The sequence below is a fragment of the Patella vulgata genome, chromosome 4 (genome assembly GCF_932274485.2).
Source record: "Patella vulgata chromosome 4, xgPatVulg1.2, whole genome shotgun sequence".
NCBI lineage: Eukaryota > Metazoa > Mollusca > Gastropoda > Patellidae > Patella > Patella vulgata.
Genome location: NC_065882.2, coordinates 76,558,604 through 76,577,717, shown reverse-complemented (window position 1 = coordinate 76,577,717; position 19,114 = coordinate 76,558,604). Strand labels below are relative to the sequence as shown.

Sequence of the window (19,114 nt, the reverse complement as noted above, 5' to 3'; positions counted from 1 at the left end):
TTATATGACAAAATCTTCCAGATCCTAGTGTAGTAAAGAAACTTTGAACTATAAAAAACGAAACGAAATAGGATCTCTGTTTTAATCAGATTGTCATTTCTACAGCGATTTTCTTTTTCTGAAAGGAATTTGAAGAACAATACTTAAATATGAACCGTCTTTAAATGAATGTGATCATATAGGCCTTAGGTGGATGTCATTTTGTAATAAGATAAAATAGGAAATTCTGTATAGCATCAATATGATCCTTTTGCCAAATTACAAATTTGAACACTGTTTAAAGTAAACGTAAACTCGACACAAAGTAGGTCATTTCGGGAGTTAAATACGGTACAATTTTATTTTAATAATGTATTTACGTGTATGGGTCTTTAGCAGTGGGGGTGGGGGGAGGACTGGAGGTCCCGTAGAAAACCCAACTCTCTCTCTCCATATCTCTCTCTCCCTCTCCGTATTCTCTCTCTCCACATAGTGTTCAATAAAGAGTCTATAATCGTCTGCTTTCCGATAAGAGAGAGAGAGAGAGAGAGAGATAGATAGAGAGAGGGGGAGAGAGAGAGAGAGATAGATAGATAGAGAGAGAGAGAGATTGAGAGAGAGGGGGGAGAGAGAGAGAGATAGAGAGAGAGATAGAGAGAGAGAGAGAGAGAGAGAGAGACTAGGTTATTTCGGGACAAACACATGGTTCAATTTTATTTCAATAATTCACTTGCACGTAGGGTATTTTTAACAATGGGGGGGGGGGCGACCTTACTCCTTGTCACGTGCAATCGATTAATAGAAACCACGCCAGTTCACTCAATGACAGACCTTATGATACAACGCGCATGCGCTAACTATTTGGCCATCCACCCAACCCCACCCCCAACACAATCCAGCAATAAAGAGAGTAGTAAATAATAGAATGTTGATTGAGTATGAAAGATATAGATCTGACAGGAATGGCTGTAAAGTAATTATCAACTATACTGAGTTAATTATACCTCATGGTGAAACAATCACACATTTAGTAAACCATTCATAACAAACAAAAAACACGCTGTTTTTGTTCTTTTCTCTGAAAAATCAGATCAGTATTTTCCCTTTATATTTACTTTTTACTTCAATCTGTTTCCGTGGGTTAATTTAATAATATTGATGGTTTTCATTGTTTTCTCTGAATCGTTTGTTATTTACTTCTTGATTTGTTTTCCATATTTAGAAGGTCAAATTGTTTGAAATCATATGGGATGTTTATTGTTTAGTTGCTGACTTTGCGCCGTCTCTATTTCTGTGATGTGCTTTTTCTTTTAATCGGAATCAAATCGATTCGCACATTGTTTATAAATGTAAAACAGAAAAAAAATATATTTTAGAGCCTCAAGTGGAGTGGAGTTGCTGATTTGAAACGTTATTTTATCGTTAAATCTATTTTTGAATCAATTGGATTTTTTTTTCTCCAAATACTAGAGATATTTGCTTTCCGTATTTCTAAAGTGATTTATTCTTTGAGACGCCGCATTCATAGGGATGGAAATGAAATGAAATGAAATGAAATGGGGTTTAGCGTCCTACTGTTCTGCTCCTATACTGGGCTAATGAAGACGGGCTTACGCCCATACAGTGTGCTATGAGGGAAATGTTGCCCGGGCAGCGGCACTATCGCCTACTCTTATATCGAATTCGAACTGCCAAGGGATCTTTTACGTGCCTTCCAATGTATACACGGGACCTCGGTTTTTCGTCTCATCCGAAGGAATAGACAGCTGTCCTTGTCAGGCCCTCCGTTCTGCATCACTGACAAGGGGGAACCACGCCGGAAAATCTGGATGAACTTTTCATAGGGAGGGATGTCACGATGGCTAAATGGGTAAGACGCTGGCTCGCTAGCCTTGAGGTCGGGTGTTCGGTGTTCGATCCCTGCATTGGTTGAGAAAGTTTATTCAGATTTCCCGCGTGGTTCCCCATTGTCAATGGGCCTGACAAGAACAGCTATCTAGTCGTTCGGATGGGACGAAAAACCGAGGTCCCGTGTACACATTGGCGTGCACGTAAAAGATCCCTTGACAGTTGGAAATCGATATAAGAGTAGTCCGTAGTGCCGCTGCCCGGGCAAAATTTCCCTCATAGCACACTGTATGGCGTATGCCCGTCTTCATTAGCCCAGTTCGGAGCAGAACAGTAGGACGTTAAACCCCATTTCATTTCATTTCATTTATTTGCTTTCCGTATTCTAAAGTGTTTTATTCTTTTAGACACCGCATTCAGAGGGCGGCTCGGTGCTTTCTTGATTTGATTCCATCGTTTAGATAGAATTAGTAAAGGTCAAAGCCTCAGCTCTCTAAATTACTAAAATATTAAATTCGTTTGGTTTCTTTTATAAGATGGTCAATTACGGCAATATTACCATATCCAATTCCAGCTAATCGTAGAGATCAGATTTTCTCCTTTTATAACTTAATTGTGATCATGCATATTAAGTCGCCATTTAGTTTTTGTAGAAAAAAATGATGGACAGTGATTGTATTAATTCAAGAAAACAGGGTGAAGGGTTTTTGAACTGTACAGATTGCAATTATATCAGTGTACTAGCACTTGATTGAATAACCTTTCATGGCAGCATACTAATTCAGCTGCAGGGCTGGTTTCTCAGTGTAATGATAAGAAATAACACATGATCTGATGATATCCGTATTACACGTAACCAATCGAGACAGTGTGAATTATTGAAATAAAATTAAACTACATGTTAGTCCCGAAATGACCTAGTTTGTGTCGAGTGGACGTTAAATACCATTTCTCTCTCTCTCTCTCCAATCGAGACAGAGAGGGAGAGAGAGGGAGAGGGTGAGAGAGAGAGAGAGAGAGAGAGGGGGAGAGAGAGAGAGGGGAAGCGAGAGAGAGGGGGAGAGAGAGAGGGAGGGAGCGAGAGAGAGAGGGGGAGAGAGAGAGAGGGGGAGGTAACTCGGATTTCAATAATCAATCCGATTAAAATGCAGATCTATATTTCGTTTCGGTTTTTTTATGCTTTCGATGGCCTATACTACATGAAAATCTGACCGGTTGTAGTAAAAGGTCGCGTCAGAGGTCGTACGAACGGCTTTTGACCCTATGACGTCAGACATTGATTAATCGATCAGCGTTGACGTTTCTAATGTCTTACCCATAGTTCCGTGCATTTCACGCCAAGAATTCGCCGTAACAGATGGTTTCATTGGCTAATCCCTCACACCATCCCTCACTCTTCCAGACAAAAAAAAGAAGTTTTGAACTACAAAAAGCGAAACGAAATAGGATCTGTGTTTTAATCAGATTGTTCAATAAATGACCTGTGCATAGGGATCTTTGGAATCCGTGGTTAACTGATGCGATTTCACGAGATATGCAGACCACCCCACGCCTTGTCACCTACAAGAGTGGGTATAACACACGACATGCATGGATAGCAGACATTATATATTTATTTATTTTATTTTTTATTTTTCTTATTTTTTTTTTGTAGTTCCCAACAGATCTTACTGTCTCGTCAAAAAGCTAGACTGTCCCGTGGCGCCATCTTGGGTACTTTTATGTCGCTTTATTTACACTTAAATAATAGTAAACCTTGAATTCATCTAGAAGTCCCGTAAAGGTACAATTTCTGAATTAACACGTATAATATTAAATCCCGGGGGGGTTGGATGGCCGAATGGTTAGCACGTGCGTGCTGTATCATACGGCCTGTCATTGAGTCAAATGGCGTGGCTTCGAATCCCCGGTTGTACGTGGCAAGGAGTAGGGTCGCCTGTCCAACCTCATGGGTTTTCTCCGGGTCCTCCGCTTTCCTCCCACTGCTAAAGACCCCTACGCGCAAGCGAATTATTGAAATAAAATAAAACCATATGTTAGTCCCGAAATGACCTAGTTTGTGTCGAGTGGACGTAAATCCCCATTTCTCTCTCTGTCTCTATTAAATCCCGTCACACCTAGTAGCAGCTGTTGATTAAGAGAACACACCGCAATTCGTCTTGCTATTCTACTGCGAAATTATAATTAAAATAGAGGTATAATGCACGACAAGTTCATTGAGTAGCAATGAAAAACAACAAGTTCATTGAGTAGTAATGAAAAACGACAAGTTCATTGAGTAGTAATGAAAAACGACAAGTTCATTGAGTAATAAAATGAATTATCTGTTTGTTTCTTATAGTTTTTGTAAGCAGGTTTATGTGTTGGCACTCTGATAAAGTCGCTGACTTTAGTTTACGGAACTGAACGAATTCTGCAGTGCAGTGCATTTCGTAGTATTAAAGATGAGACGCACTTAACGTTCTAAATCTGATAAAGTCAAAGGTGTGTGAACCGAGATTAGTTTACCACAATATTTACTGCATTGATCGAATTCTACAGTGCAATCATGATGAGAGAAATGAAATATAGTGTGGTTTAACGTCCTATTGTTCTGTTCCTAAGGGCCTATTGAAGACGGCCATACGCCATACAGTATACTATGAGAGCAATTTTGCTCGGGCAGCGGCACTATGGCCTACTCTTATATCGAATACCAAAGGTGCCGCCAATGTATACACGGGACCTCGGTTTTTCGTCCCATCCGAATGACTAGTCAGCTGTTCTTGTCAGGCCCTCCGCTCTGCACCACTGAAAAGGGGAAATCACGTTGGAATGATGAGAGAAAATACTGCTATATGTCTAGAATGCTTTAACGTATGTCATTTGGTTATTTGCAAATTGTTGACTACGTGAACACCTCAAAGAGAAGTAGTATCGATGTTCTAGATAAAAAAAAAATACAGTCTCGTGATCAATTCTCAGTAGATAAAAGTGCTTGATTGTCCGTCCATACGGAACGGATACACGCAATTTGGGCTTTTTCCAGTTGTGCCACACAACATTCTCAGATTTAAGTTCAGAATTGACTCACCTTTCAATCACTGTTTATGAGAAATATCTTTGATCCAGAAACACAAAACGTTGCACATAGTTTCTTATTTATGTATTTGATACATTAAAATAACAAAAGTTTTATACAATACTATATTTTAGTTAAAATAAGGCTAATAGTTTTGAGTATATTCTTAACTTAAGCAGAATCGTAACGTAATCAAACGCTTCTACTATACTATTCAAAAAAAGTAGGGGATATTTGATTTTTAAGTGTTATTAAAGTCACCTAATGAAACTGACAAAGAAACAAATGACAAAATGAAATGAAGTTCACATTCATCGATTTATTCCAAATGATCGTTAGACTAAGTAAGGCACAGACTGACCATTATAAGGGTAAAATGATACCCGGGGTCAAACAGCAAAGTTACCACAGCATCACAACCAAGTCAGTAACGGGTAAATCCTCCTCTGTTTGCCAAACAAGCATTGATCCGACGTGGCATACTCCTAATGAGACGTCTAAGGTCATTTTGGTCCAGACTGTCCCATTCCTGTTGCAACGCAGCAGCAAGTTTTTGGACATTGGCAGGACGTTGTTGACGTTGACGTAACCTCTGTCCAAGCATGTCCCAGACATGCTCGATGGGGGAGAGGTCGGGACTCAGTGCTGGCCAAGGTAATGTGGTGATGTTCTGTTGTTGGAGGTAACCTGTAACGATCCTGGCCCTGTGACATCTTGCGTTGTCATCCTGGAAGACGAAACGGCGGCCATGACGTCGAGCGAACGGCACAACATGGACTGCCAAGATGTTGTCCCGGTAGTACTGGCCTGTAACACGCCCTGCAACAACATGTAAAGCCGTTTTTCCAGCAACAGTGATGCCTCCCCACACCATAACAGAACCACCCCCAAATCGATCATGTCTGATGACGTTAACGTCTTGGAAGCGCTCGTTTCGACGACGCCACACCCTCCTACGTCTGTCCAAAAAATCAACAGTGAACCTTGACTCATCTGAAAACATCACATTGCTCCAGCGTCGATTATCCCAGTGTTGACGATCCCTACACCAACGACGTCTTGCCTGAATATGATGATCTCTCAAACAAGGGATCACGCGAGGACGTCGGGCGCGAAGGTGACCCCTATGCAGTCGATTCCGAATCGTCTGGCCACTCACTCTCACACCAGTGTCTGTTTGAAGACGAGCGCTGATCTGATTTGCTGTGATGACACGATTTCTCAAGGCCAAGGTACGGATAAATCGATCCTGGGATTGAGTTGTCGCCCTTGGTCGACCTGAGCGTGGTCTGTCCTGTACAGATTGTGTATCACGGTATCTGGACCATAGCCTGCTTATGACAGACTGAGAAACATTCATCGTCCGCGCCACAACCGCCTGTGTTGTGCCGATCTGTAGCATGCCAAGGGCACGTAATCTTTCATTTTGGGTAAGCCGACGCATATCAAAATTTGTTTTCTGGTCACTAAAACAATTAAACTGATGTTTCCACCCTGGAATTCAATGCCACAATGACTGTAACATTCAAAGTCAGAGTCGTGCAAATCTTGGGTTGGACCCCCATGATGATCCCAAGCATCACCTGCATTCCATGCGGTAGCTATTGGTGCGTTTGGGCGTCACATGTAACTGGAAATGTTTCTTCTGTTAGGTTCTATAGTGACTTTTTTCGTAGTCATTTGCATATTTTAGTATTATGCCCCCAAAATCAAATATCCCCTACTTTTTTTGAATAGTATATTTTGACTGATCGACAGTATGATATTGAACAGTATCTAATCGTTTGAAAAATGAGGTTCCGTGTACACCTTAGCGTGCGGGCGGGGGCGGGGGGCGAATGGTTAGCGTGTGCGCGCTGTATCATAAGGTCTGTCATTGAGTCAACTGGCGTGGTTTTGATTCCCAGGTTGTACGTGACAAGGAGTAGGATCGCCTGTCCACCCAACCTCGTGGGTTTTCTCCACACTGCTAAAAAATCCTATGTGCAAGCGAATTTTTGAAATAAAATTGAACGATGTGTTAGTCCTGAAATGACATAGTTTGTAGCGTGCACGTAAAAGAACCCCTGACAGTTTGCGGGAATGCCACTGTCTGGGCAAAATCTCCCTCACAGCACTCCGTCTTCATTAACCTGGTTGCTGCAAAAGAAATGAAATGAAATGAAATGAAATGGGGTTAAACGTCCTACTGTTTTGCTCCTAAGCTGGACGAATGAAGACGGGCATACGCCATACAGTGTGCTATGAGGGAAATTTTGCCCGGGCAGCGGCGCTACGGTCTATTCTTATATCGAATTCCAACTGCCAAGGGATCTTTTACGTGCACGCCAATGTGTAAACGGGACCTCTGTTTTTCGTACCATCCGAACGACTAGACAGCTGTCTTTGTCAGGCACTCCGTCCTGCACCACTGACAAGGGGAAACCACGCCGGAAAATTGCTGCAAAAGAGTAAGAAGTTAAATCCTATAACATTCCAATAAATAGGCGAAATGATTTTGGTGCTGAGAAATTTAATATCATCGTTTACAAGCTAAAATGGGTGGACTCAGTTCATTTTATGAAATGCGACTACAATGTAAGTGTTTATAACTTTTGTTTTGTTTGGTGGGACCGAGGATAAAAATAGCCACCCAAATATGCACGTGTACATAAATATCGTGCTCGGATTCCTCTATAGTTACCTAGCAGTAAAGGTTACGGAATTTTATTTTTTTATATATATATTTTGTTCTCATCCCACAAAATTCCTTCAGTATATCATTCCATCTAAATCTAGCCCATTTCCTCTGATTGTTTCCACTTATCGCTGGTATTGGCATCCATCATGGTTTTATTACCGACCTATATTATTTACCCATAGTCATTCCATACATGTCCAACATATCTCTTGTTGCAAACAACTATTCAATAATTCATTGGAACGTGGGAGTCTTTAGCAGTGGGCGACATCCCGAAGGACCTTGAGAAAGTCCACGAGGTCGGGCAGGTGACCTTGCCCCTGCACTCAACTTTACATTAAATTTAGTAAAAAGTGATATGAACTGGGATTTAGCGTCCTACTTTTCTGCACCAACAAATTTGCTCTACAGCTATCCCTTATTCCGAATTCCAACTGTAAAGGTTATTTTTTGCGTGCCCACGCCAACATGAAAACAGATCTCGGTTTAAAGACACTGTTTGCTGCCACTCCCACCCCAAAAATCCCGTCCAACGCCCAGAGAAGAGGAAACCACACCACACTGTCAGGTCATTGACCAAGGCCCACACAAGTACGCGCCGAAGGCGCACGAGTGTCAGAGGGGGTGTCGGGGGGGGGGGGGGTCTCCCCTCCAGAAAATTTTGAAAATTGATAACCGCAAACCCATTTTCCAAGCAGAAGAAGGCAAATTTTTGATTCCCTGATACAATTAGATAACAGAATGACCTAAGAGCACTATCATTAGATGAATTTGAGAATTCTAGTACACTTCTTTTTTTGTGTTGTTTGTCAGTCATTTTTTTCCTATCTTTTCTTTCTCCTGTCCTGTGTCCTGTCCTCTCATTCCTTCTTTCTCCCCCCCCCCCCCCTTCCCTTCTTTCTTTTTTATTTTTTCTTTCTCTTTTTTCTTTTTTCTTTATAGGCTTAGGCCCACTTTTTTTTAATGAGCTTAGGTGGACAGGTGGGCCCAGTCCGGCACTGGTCTTATACACTGAGCCACCGTGGCTTCCGTTTACTAAACAACTATTCGTGATCAGTCGGAATGGTAAGGACGTTCACGGTTCGATCCCGGTGTTGGCAAGGGAAATTCCTGCTTGGTTTCCCCTTCCTAGTGGTGCAGGACGGATGACACGGCAATGAAATGAAATGGGATTTAATGTCCTACTGTTCTGCTCCGACTGGGGTGAGAAAGACGGACATACGCCATACATTGTGCTATGAGGCGCTACTGCTTACTCTTATATCGAATTCCAACTGTCGGGGGTTATTTTACGTACTCCCTAATGTGTACACGGGATCTCTGTTTTTCGTTCTAGCCAGACCCTCCGTCATACGTCACTGACAAGGGAACAAGGCAAGAAAACCCGATGTCACGTGTATACCATTGGCAACCGATCCCCTGGCGATTATCTAAATAAGGGTTGGCCGTAAGGTGCTGCCGGTGAAAACAAATCATCCTTATTACATGAGGTATGGCCATCTTCATTGGCCCATGAACCCTATGCCTGCTTGAAAGAGGGAGAGAAATGATGGCGTTTAACGTCCACTCGACACAAACCAGGTCATTTCGGGACTAACATATATGGTTCAATTTTATATTCAATAATTCGCTAGCGCGTAGGGTGTCTTTAGCAGTGGAGGGGAACCGGAGGGCCCGGAGAAAACCCATGAGGTTGGACAGGCGACCTTACTCCTTGTCACGTACAACCGGGGAATCGAAACCACGCCAGTAGTTGACTCAATGACAGACCTTATGATACAACGCGCACGCGCTAACCATGCCCCCCCCCTCCATTTCTATTTCTGCTTAAAATTAGCAACAAGAACTGGCAGCTATGTTGAACTATACCGTATTCTGGAAATAGCAAACATATTGCACCTCGTACATATACGTACACCCATCAGGGGCGGATCCAGGAATGTTTGCAGGAGGGGGTTTGCCAGGGTTCTGTTATGGAAATTTGACAGTTGACAGTGCATGATGCCATCATCGTCTCTAAATTACGTAGGCATACATACACATTGAGCTTTTTAAGAGAGAAATTCAACAATGAATTAATAGGATCATATTGTCATTCAATTTCATTGGTCCAAAGCATTAATTGTGATATCACACATGTCTCTTTCATTTTTTAGCGTATGTAACTGAGCAAGGTAGGGTTTGGATACCCCCCGTCCGGCCCCCTCCCCTGGATCCGCCCTGCCCATTGATGCGATAGACTGTAGAAGGTAATCTATGTAACGCTGTTCATTGATGATGTCAATCAATTGAAACAGTTTTAGTTGCCTTGATTTTTCATCAAAAGAGGACATTTCTAAAGCTTTTTTCCTCCTGATTTGACATATTCATCGTAAACAATTTTTTTTCCGGTGTCCAGTACGTGTAATCTTTCATTTGAGAGTCAAATTCCTATTAAGCCTTGTCGTAATCTTGAATCATTTCCTATTATTTTCCAAGCCATAGCTTGTCAGTCCGAATGATGTTTACATGACAACTAAATAGATGCACATGCATAATAGAATTTTTCGTTTGATCAAAGATGGCTGGCAGCAAGAATTCAATAACTAATAGCAGACGTTCAAACAGCTGATCTTCTGCGTGATTTATACGGATTATACGGCTACATGATGCCAGTCATTTGTGATTATTGTATAATATGGTGGGGTTTTTTTTATTAAAGACGTGAAAACTAATAAAAGAAGTGACCGAAGAGTGTTTACAATATGTCGGTGAAACAAACAACTTTTAAATTGAGGTGATCAAAACTCCAGGGAAATAAAGTTAGAAATAAATATAGTTATCACAAAATATTCATTTTGAAAATATATTGGAGGGGGGGGGGGGGGTATTGCGGGATTTCATTTCATTTCCTTGCCTTGTCATCCAGTTTGGCTAAATCTATCTGTTAAGGCCAGCTCAATTTTTGTCAAGGTCGTTGAGATGTAAATAAGGTTAGAGCACGTGCTTGTTGGCGAGATTGTCGGTTAGGGGGGCTAGGGTTAGGGTTGGGGTTAGCGCTAGCCCTGTTTACATCTCGAGACCTATGACGAAAAATTGAACTGGCCTTATCATTTAGCTCTAACCTCATCCGTTCAGCACTTCCCGTCTTCATTAGCCCAGTAGGAGCAGAACAGTTGGACGTTAAACCCTGCTTACAAAATAAGTTATATTTAGTTATATTTTATCTGCTTATTTTAATAAAACTTGATATTATAATTACAAATCTAATCACTGTTTAAAATACACGTATACTCGACACAAACTAGGTCATTTCGGGACTAACATATGGTTCAATTTTATTTCAACGATTCTCTTGTGCGTAGGGGTCTTTAGCAGTGGGAGGAACCGGGGGACTCGGAGAAAACCCAAGAGGTTGGACAGGCGACCCTACTCCGTGTCACGTACAACCGGGGAATCGAAACCACGCCAGTTGACTCAATGACGGACCTTATGAAACAGCGCGCATGCGCTACGCGCAAACCATTCGGCCACCAAACTCCCCCGAAATATTAAGACAATGATACAAACCGAACATAATTCGCCACGTGGGTCGAATATATATATATCACCTCTGGGGGTTTTATTTTACGTGTTATAACAAGAGTACAGACAAACCTGTAAGATGTTTGGGCAATCTAGAATACTATTGTACGTTGGTATGATATATCTTCATCTCGACATGTTCTGTTCTATTTTTTGTACGATGTTATGGAATCGGGAATGGAGTGGGCTAATTCATATTTTTTTAAATACCCGATTACGTCCATACATATCGGTATCTCTTTGAACAATGGCCACGAAATTATAATCGTTCTAGTATTCATTTTAACAATTAACTTTAGATCCTTGAGGTCATTAGTTTGAATAAAATCAGACTAAACATTATGTTTGTGTTTCGTTGATCTGGTTGCCGAGGTGGTCTGGTGGTACGGCCTCTAGACTAGTGGTAGACTACTAAGACTAGAGTATCCCGGGTACGAATCGGGGAGCAGCGGTGGTCTAGTGGTAGACTAGAGTAGCCCAGGTTCGAATCGGGGAGCAGCGGTGGTCTAGTGGTAGACTAGGGTAGGGTAGGTTCGAATCGGGGAGCAGCAGTGGTCTAGTGGTAGACTAGGGTAGCCCAGGTTCGAATCGGGGAGCAGCAGTGGTCTAGTGGTAGACTAGGGTATCCCGGTTACGAATCGGGGAACCGCGGTGGTCTAGTGGTAGACTAGAGTATCCCGGGTACGAATCGGGCAGCAGCAGTGGTCTTGTGGTAGACTAGAGTATCTGGGGCTCGAATCGGGTCTAGTGGTAGACTAAGGTATCCTAGAATATCTCGGGTTCGAATCGGGGTGCCGCGGTGTTCTAGTGGTAGACTAGGGTAGCCCGTGTTCGAATCTAGTGGTAGACTAGGGTAGCCCGTGTTCGAATCTAGTGGTAGATTAGAGTATTCCGTGTTCGAGTCGGGGAGCCGCGGTGGTCTAGTGGTAGACTAAGGTATCCCGTGTTCGAGTCGGGTCTAGTGGTAGATTAGAGTATTCCGTGTTCGAGTCGGGGAGCCGCGGTGGTCTAGTGGTAGACTAGGGTATTCCGTGTTCGAGTCGGGGAGCCGCGGTGGTCTAGTGGTAGATTAGAGTATTCCGTGTTCGAGTCGGGGAGCCGCGGTGGTCTAGTGGTAGACTAGGGTATTCCGTGTTCGAGTCGGGGAGCCGCGGTGGTCTAGTGGTAGACTAGGGTATTCCGTGTTCGAGTCGGGGAGCCGCGGTGGTCTAGTGGTAGACTAGGGTATCCCGTGTTCGAATCCCGGCATGGACCGAGGGGGACAATGTTAGGGTGGCACCTACTTGGCTGACAAGTAAGTGTGTGTGTGTGTGTGTGTGTGTCTCTCTCTCTCTCTCTCTCTCTCTCTCTCTCTCTTCTTAATCAGATGGTTAAAGGTGGTTGTTAATAAGCCGCCATCATTGCCAATTTAAATAAATTACATACGAATCATTGATTTTTCATGTATTGCAAACTTACTTATTATTTTCTAAAATTATGAAAGGCAATTTATTATATATGTCTAGGTAAAATAATTTATAGCCAGTTCAAATCAACTTTAGAAATGCATCTATCAAATATAACTTATATGTAGCTATGAATAACTAAGTGGGTTATTTTGGTAATAGCTAGCTATAAATCACCGAAAGAGAATTCATATCAGAATTCATTCAATAGTTTGGGATATAAACGTCGATGAGATTATCGTTTATTCAATTAACATGGACATTATTTTGTTTTGTACTGAATTTAATAATGACGTTACCATGCACGCATTTCCCTTCTCATTAAATATCACGCAACAAATATGAGAGAGAGAGAGGGAGAGAGCGAGAGAGAGGGAGAGAGAGAGAGAGAGGGGGGGGGCGGTGTCACATAGTGACTGATTCATGTCATCTGACCCGACCTGACATAACAATATACACGTGATACCTGGCCTTAACGAGGCAAAAGAGAGAGAGAGAGAGAGAGAGAGAGAGAGAGAGAGAGATTTTAACGTTCCTTCGACACAAACTAGGTCATTTCGGGACGAACATATGGTTAAATTTTATTTCAGTAATTCGCTTGCGCGTTGGGGTGGGTAGCAGTGGGAGAAAACTGGAAAACCCGGAGAAAACACATGAGTTTGGACAGGCAACCCTACTCCTTATCACGTACAACCGGGGGAATCGAAACCACACGCAACAAATGTCTACATAAAGATGATACATAAACTACAAGAGTCGTAGCATTTCGGGAAGTTCATACAGCTAACAAATGTTTTACCATCGATTTTTTTTTTTAAAAAAAAAGGTAACCAAATGTTACAATAGCTAGACAAGACTTTGTTTATTCGTTGGGGTTCCATAACTTCACTACCACGTCATGAATTCAGAATAATGTTGCCGGAAAATACTTTAAACGCCGTGTGTTAATGAAAAAAGTTATTGTTTGGAGAGAAAACGTCGACAGTTGAAATCGTAATAGATTGTAAATACCTTACTTAACTTGCAGTATCTCGTTTCAGATTTTTATTTCGTAGAATGGATGACTAACGGTATATTGTTGCTAGAGTTGTTATATTTCTCGATGACTCCTATTCTCGAATTCATCACTCACATTTCCTTTATTTCGAAATTGGCCGGAGGGCCTGACAAGGACAGCTGTCGTTCGGATGTGACGAAAAACCGAGGTTCCGTGTATACATTGGCATGCACGTAAAAGATCCCTTGGTAGTTGGAATTCGATATAAGAGTAGGCCATAGTGCCGCTGCCCGTGCAAAATTTCCCGAATAGCACACTGTATGGCGTATGCCCGTCTTCATTAGCCCAATCGGAACAGAACAGTAGGACGTTAAACCCCATTCCATTTCATTTCTATTTCGAAATTGGATTTATTTTTATAAAACGTAGATAAAATCAGCTATTGATACATAATGGTAATCTGAAAGCTAACCCACAGGGACTTGAATCATATAGATACAACAGAAACAGACAGTCTGATTTGAATCAGTATTGTCACGCATGCCAAATGTGTCTGGCTCAGTAAATGCATGATTACGTCCAAAATTTATGAGAATATGTATTCACCTTCACTTCTCCATATAACGCTTTAAAGTTGTTTCAAATCGTATATTCACAATTAAAGGTACCTTTTTGAGTTTTGTTTATAGGCGTGGTGGGGTGGGAGGGATATTGTGGTGTTGGGTTTTTTTTTATCATAAACAGCATTTTATTCACAGCAATCTGATTGAAACACGGATCCTATTTCGTTTCGATTTTTTATAGTTCAAAATTTCGTTTTACTAGTCTAGACTACACTAGGATCTGGAAGAGTTGTTATAAAATCCGCATTCTGGATGGTGTGAGGGATTAGCAAAGTTTTTGGCGTGAGGTGCACGGAACTGGGGGTAACCCACAAGAAACATCAACGTTGATTGCTTGACCAAATGTCTGACGTCATAGGGCAACAAGCCGTTCGTTTGACCCCTGACGCGACCTTCCACTACAACCGGCCAGATCTTCATGTAGTAAAGGTCATCGAAAGTATAAAAAAACGAAACGAAATATAGATCTGTATTTTAACCAGATTGTATTCACAGAAAGGGGTCGAAGAAGAGGGTACAGGGTAAGCCTATATTACATAATTACCGCTCTCATATGTTACAAAGAGTACAATGAAGTTATATTAGACATGAACCGTAGCTATGATGGCTATGTACATATTTACAGGTTCAGGATTGTCATATCCTAGTCTTAATATCATTTTAATTGAACCAGGTGTTTTATTAGAAGCTAAGTTTCTAATATGTTTGTGTACATTTTTCTACTAAGTAATTTTTTCTAAGCGTATGGCATTTAATAAATAAAAATCATGATTTGTTGTCCAAGGGCTTGAAAATTTATATTTTGAACTACATGTGGCGAAGACAGTCGAAATGAAATGAAATGAAATTTGGTTTAACGTCCTACTGTCTGCTCCAACTGTGCTAATGAAGACGGGCATACAGTGTGCTATGAGGGAAATTTTGCCCGGGCAGCGGCACTTTGGCCTACTCTTATATCGAATTCCAACTGCCAAGGGATCTTTTACGTGCATACCAATGTATACACGGGACCTCGGTTTTTCGTTCCATCCGAACGGCTAGACAAGGGGAAACCACGTCGAAAAAGACCGATGAACTTTCTCGGCCAATGCAGGGAGCGAACACCCGACCTCTAGGCTAGCGAGCCAGCGCCTTACCCACTTAGCCACCGTTGCTCCCGAGAAGACAGTCGATTCACGATACCATACCTTTAAACTCAACTTAGACACGATATGTTAATCTAAAAATTGTTATAAAAAGCTGTTGGTCTGGGGTTAGCCAATCACAAATAATGGTGTACTCATGGTTTGAATGAATAAAATTGATCAATAGACTTGTATAAAATCCACTCCACTATTAACTCATTGAAATGTATAATATAAGCCTACGCATGTCATGTGGTAATAATAGTTACCCATAGAAAACACTTGAAGCGAGTTAAAGACCACTCCCCCGCCTTGTACATATAGACTTGGATATCATGCACTTGTTAAAACTATAAGTAGCTTTAATACCGCAAATAGTGGATAAAGCACGTGGCTAAACAACAACTATATATATATATACACGCTGTGTGTACATACAGTAGGCCTATACATGTGAGAACTGCAATTGTTATCGGTACAGTAGCGAGTGTGTCCGTTAAATCATTTAACACATGTGATGTTATCTGTATCAATGACGACCTTCGTGTCCAGTGCCAGACCAGCGTCAGTAAATCACCTATGCAGACATTCGTGAATAAGTTTATTCTATATGAGTGAAGACATCGTCTACGTGTGTTTTGCTGTTTGCCTGGTATACTTACCACGACATTAAGTTTTAACATTTACGTTATGTTATTACCGCTGTGAGTGATATTTACATACCGGTATCCTTGATTGGAGTTGTACAGGAAACTTTACCTAAAGTAAGTAGTTTTGACTAATTTTTATCTGGTGGATAAAAATAATTTCGTAAAATTCAAACATCACGATAGTGTGATAATATCCTTAAATGACAAGTAGGGGAATGACATTCAGAATAACACAACTTTATGGATTTACTAATTTTTAAGATAAAGATATATCTGTACGAGTACTGAAACGTTGTATGTAATTAATTCATAAACTTGTTGAGTTATTATGAATCGCACAATTCACTGAGAATTGTCAAATCGTTATCAGACCAATGTTCGAAAAAGTGGTTCAAGAACCAAATAAAGCGCTTCCATTCTGCCATTACCTTTTCGGATACCAAATTCACACATCACTGAGAAATCTCACATATTTTTTTCGACCAATATATTGTTTCATTTATAGATAGAACTTTTTTTGTTTGAAGAAGTGATCGATCAATCCATTGTTTTTGCGACGCGGGAATCGCTTTCTCGATGGACCAGTATAGGCTCCTCATATCGACTCATGGCTACATTTATAAATCTGATAACAAAAACTGAAACAATGTCTGAATTTAATCAGTGTAAAAATATTGAAAATGATTTTTGTGGACACGTAGTAAAAAGTAATTCCAGAAATTAATGCACTCTTTGTCCGGCATTATGCGTAAAAAATATTAAAAAGAAATTGATGTGGACAAAAAATAAATGCACCCTTTTCCGGCATTACGTTTTCGAATACCAAATTTTATTGTTTACTGAATACATAGCATAGTGAAGACATGGGTATATTTTGGAATCCTTTCGTTAGACTTTTTTTAAGACACGCGGTTGGTCGTATTTTAGCTGTACTGGATGCGTGCACACATGGGATAATACTATGACTCAACCCGACCACCGCGAGTATCAATGATATAGAAATTTATTCCTTGAAACATGAATCAAAATCCATTATAATTCTATAGATCGATTGGATAATTGGGGAGAGCGGGGGGTAACGTAGGGAATATGCGACGTTTCGGCTACAGAGATTTGTTAACCCTAACCCTAAACAGCTACTATTACAAGTAAGCACCAATTTAACCCCGGTTTACCGACACAGGCTATTTCTGTTACCGATCCCCGTTCAAAATTTATTTCTGAATACAATTAGTGTTTTATAGAGAAAAAAAAGATAAGGCCGATTGTAGAATGTGTCCAACACTAACATGTGTTAGGTGCAGTGAACATATACTGGTATATAGTTGATTAGATATTATGTACTGACGGGGGGGGGGGGGGTTAGCGCGTGTGCGTTGTATCATAAGGTCTGCCATTGAGTCAACTGGCGTGGTTTCGATTCCCGGGTTGTACGTGACAAGGAGTAGGGTCGCCTGTCCAGCCTCATTGGTTTTCTCCGGGTCCTCCGATTTTCTCCCACTGCTAAAGGGCCCTACGCGCAAGCGAATTATTGAAATAAAATTGAACCATGTGTTAGTCCCGAAATGGCCTGGTCTGTGTCGAGTAGACGTTGAACCCCAACGTGACGACCGACTTCGAGCGATTGTCTGCGATATCACCCAAGGTGGAAGCAGACGTAAAAACCCACGAGCGAACGAACGTCTTAGATTGATGACAAATAATATGGGGTGACCTTGTGAAAGAGTTACCCTTGCGAAATGATATGAATTATCCTTGAGAAATGATATGAGTTATCCTTACGAATTTGAGAAATGATATGACTTATCCTTGAGAAATGACATGATTTATCCTGGAGAAATCCTTGAGAATTTGAGAAATGATATGGGTTATCCTTGAGAATAGATATAAAGTATCCGCGAGAGTGCGAACATGCATTACCGAGTGTATGGCCTTCAACCATTACCCGTCTTCACTCAATCTGTTTCACAGAGATCTTCTAATATCTCTGTAACAGATGACTGTTTCGACACGTGACGTCACACGACGCGGCGTCAATCATTGGCTCAATAGCGCGTGCATTGTTTACATAAGACGTTACTGATTCGGGCTAAATGGTGAATTTTACTTATTTTAATACCCATTTACACTAAATAGGAAATGATTTTTACCTACAAACAATTCAAACGTCTTTATTTATTTTTCTAATAAATGAAAAAAATGTTTTAGAATTTAATTTGACGGAAGAAAAAAGTTAATATTTGGGACTCATTAAGTCGCACCGATGTCATCCTTATTAATAGGGGGGGGGGGGGGTAGATGGCTGAATGGTTAGCGTGCGCGCGCTGTATCATAAAGTCTGTCATTGAGTCGACTGGCGTGGTTTCGAATCCCCGGTTGTACGTGACAAGGAGTAGGGTCGCCTGTCCAACCTCGTGGGTTTTCTCCGGGTCCTCCGGTTTCCTCCCACTGCTAAAGACCCCTACGCGCAAGCGGATTATTCAAATAAAAATTAAAACCATATGTTAGTCCCGAAATGACCTAGTTTGTGTCGAGTGGACGTTAAACCCCATTTCTCTCTCTCTCTCTCTCCTTATTAATGATTGTAGCGGTCTAGCGAAAATTCACTTCTGATCAGTGTGGTCTTCATTATCCCAGCCGGGGCATAAAAATAGGGCGTTAAACCATATTTCATTTCTCTGCCATTACATTAAAGTAAATTGAACTGTACATACTCAACATTTGGATGACAAAACCATTGCTACATTTATTTACGTGAGGGTATTTTGTCATAATGTCTAATAAAGGTGACACATAAATGATTACACAGCAATGGTTATATATGGTTACTGTGTCCTGTTGTTTTTAATTTTACCTATTTGATCCGGGATCCAGTGACCTTTGTCGTTACTCATCTTTAACCAAGATAATAAATCCATTATATTGTGAAATCATCCACTGTATCTAAGAATGTGTTACATCCTTGTTGACAACTTGTCATTAAAAACAGCCTGCGGTGCTGGTGTATATTACATTATAGTTTCCCAGAAAAAAGACCATTTTGAATTAGTTGAATTGGGGTTAACGTTAAACATACATTATGCTAGAGCTTAATCAGCCTATTGCAGGTCTTTCTTTAGGCCTGAAATGTTATCTAAATTATT

The 19,114-nt window shown here is 41.1% G+C and overlaps 1 protein-coding gene across 2 annotated transcripts in view; it reads left to right on the top strand.

Annotated features, from left to right (window-relative positions):
* The window catches only part of LOC126819428 (prostaglandin E2 receptor EP4 subtype), a 71,171-nt gene that overhangs the window by 9,114 nt on the left and 42,943 nt on the right, over positions 1-19,114 (top strand). The window contains exon 1 of one of the 2 annotated variants that reach the window (XM_050547451.2): positions 15,723-16,085. The exons of the other annotated variant lie outside the window; for it this stretch is intronic. The gene's annotated coding sequence lies outside the window, so the exon portion shown is untranslated. Of the gene's footprint in view, positions 1-15,722; positions 16,086-19,114 lie in introns of those variants that run through there. 2 annotated transcript variants of the gene reach the window in all.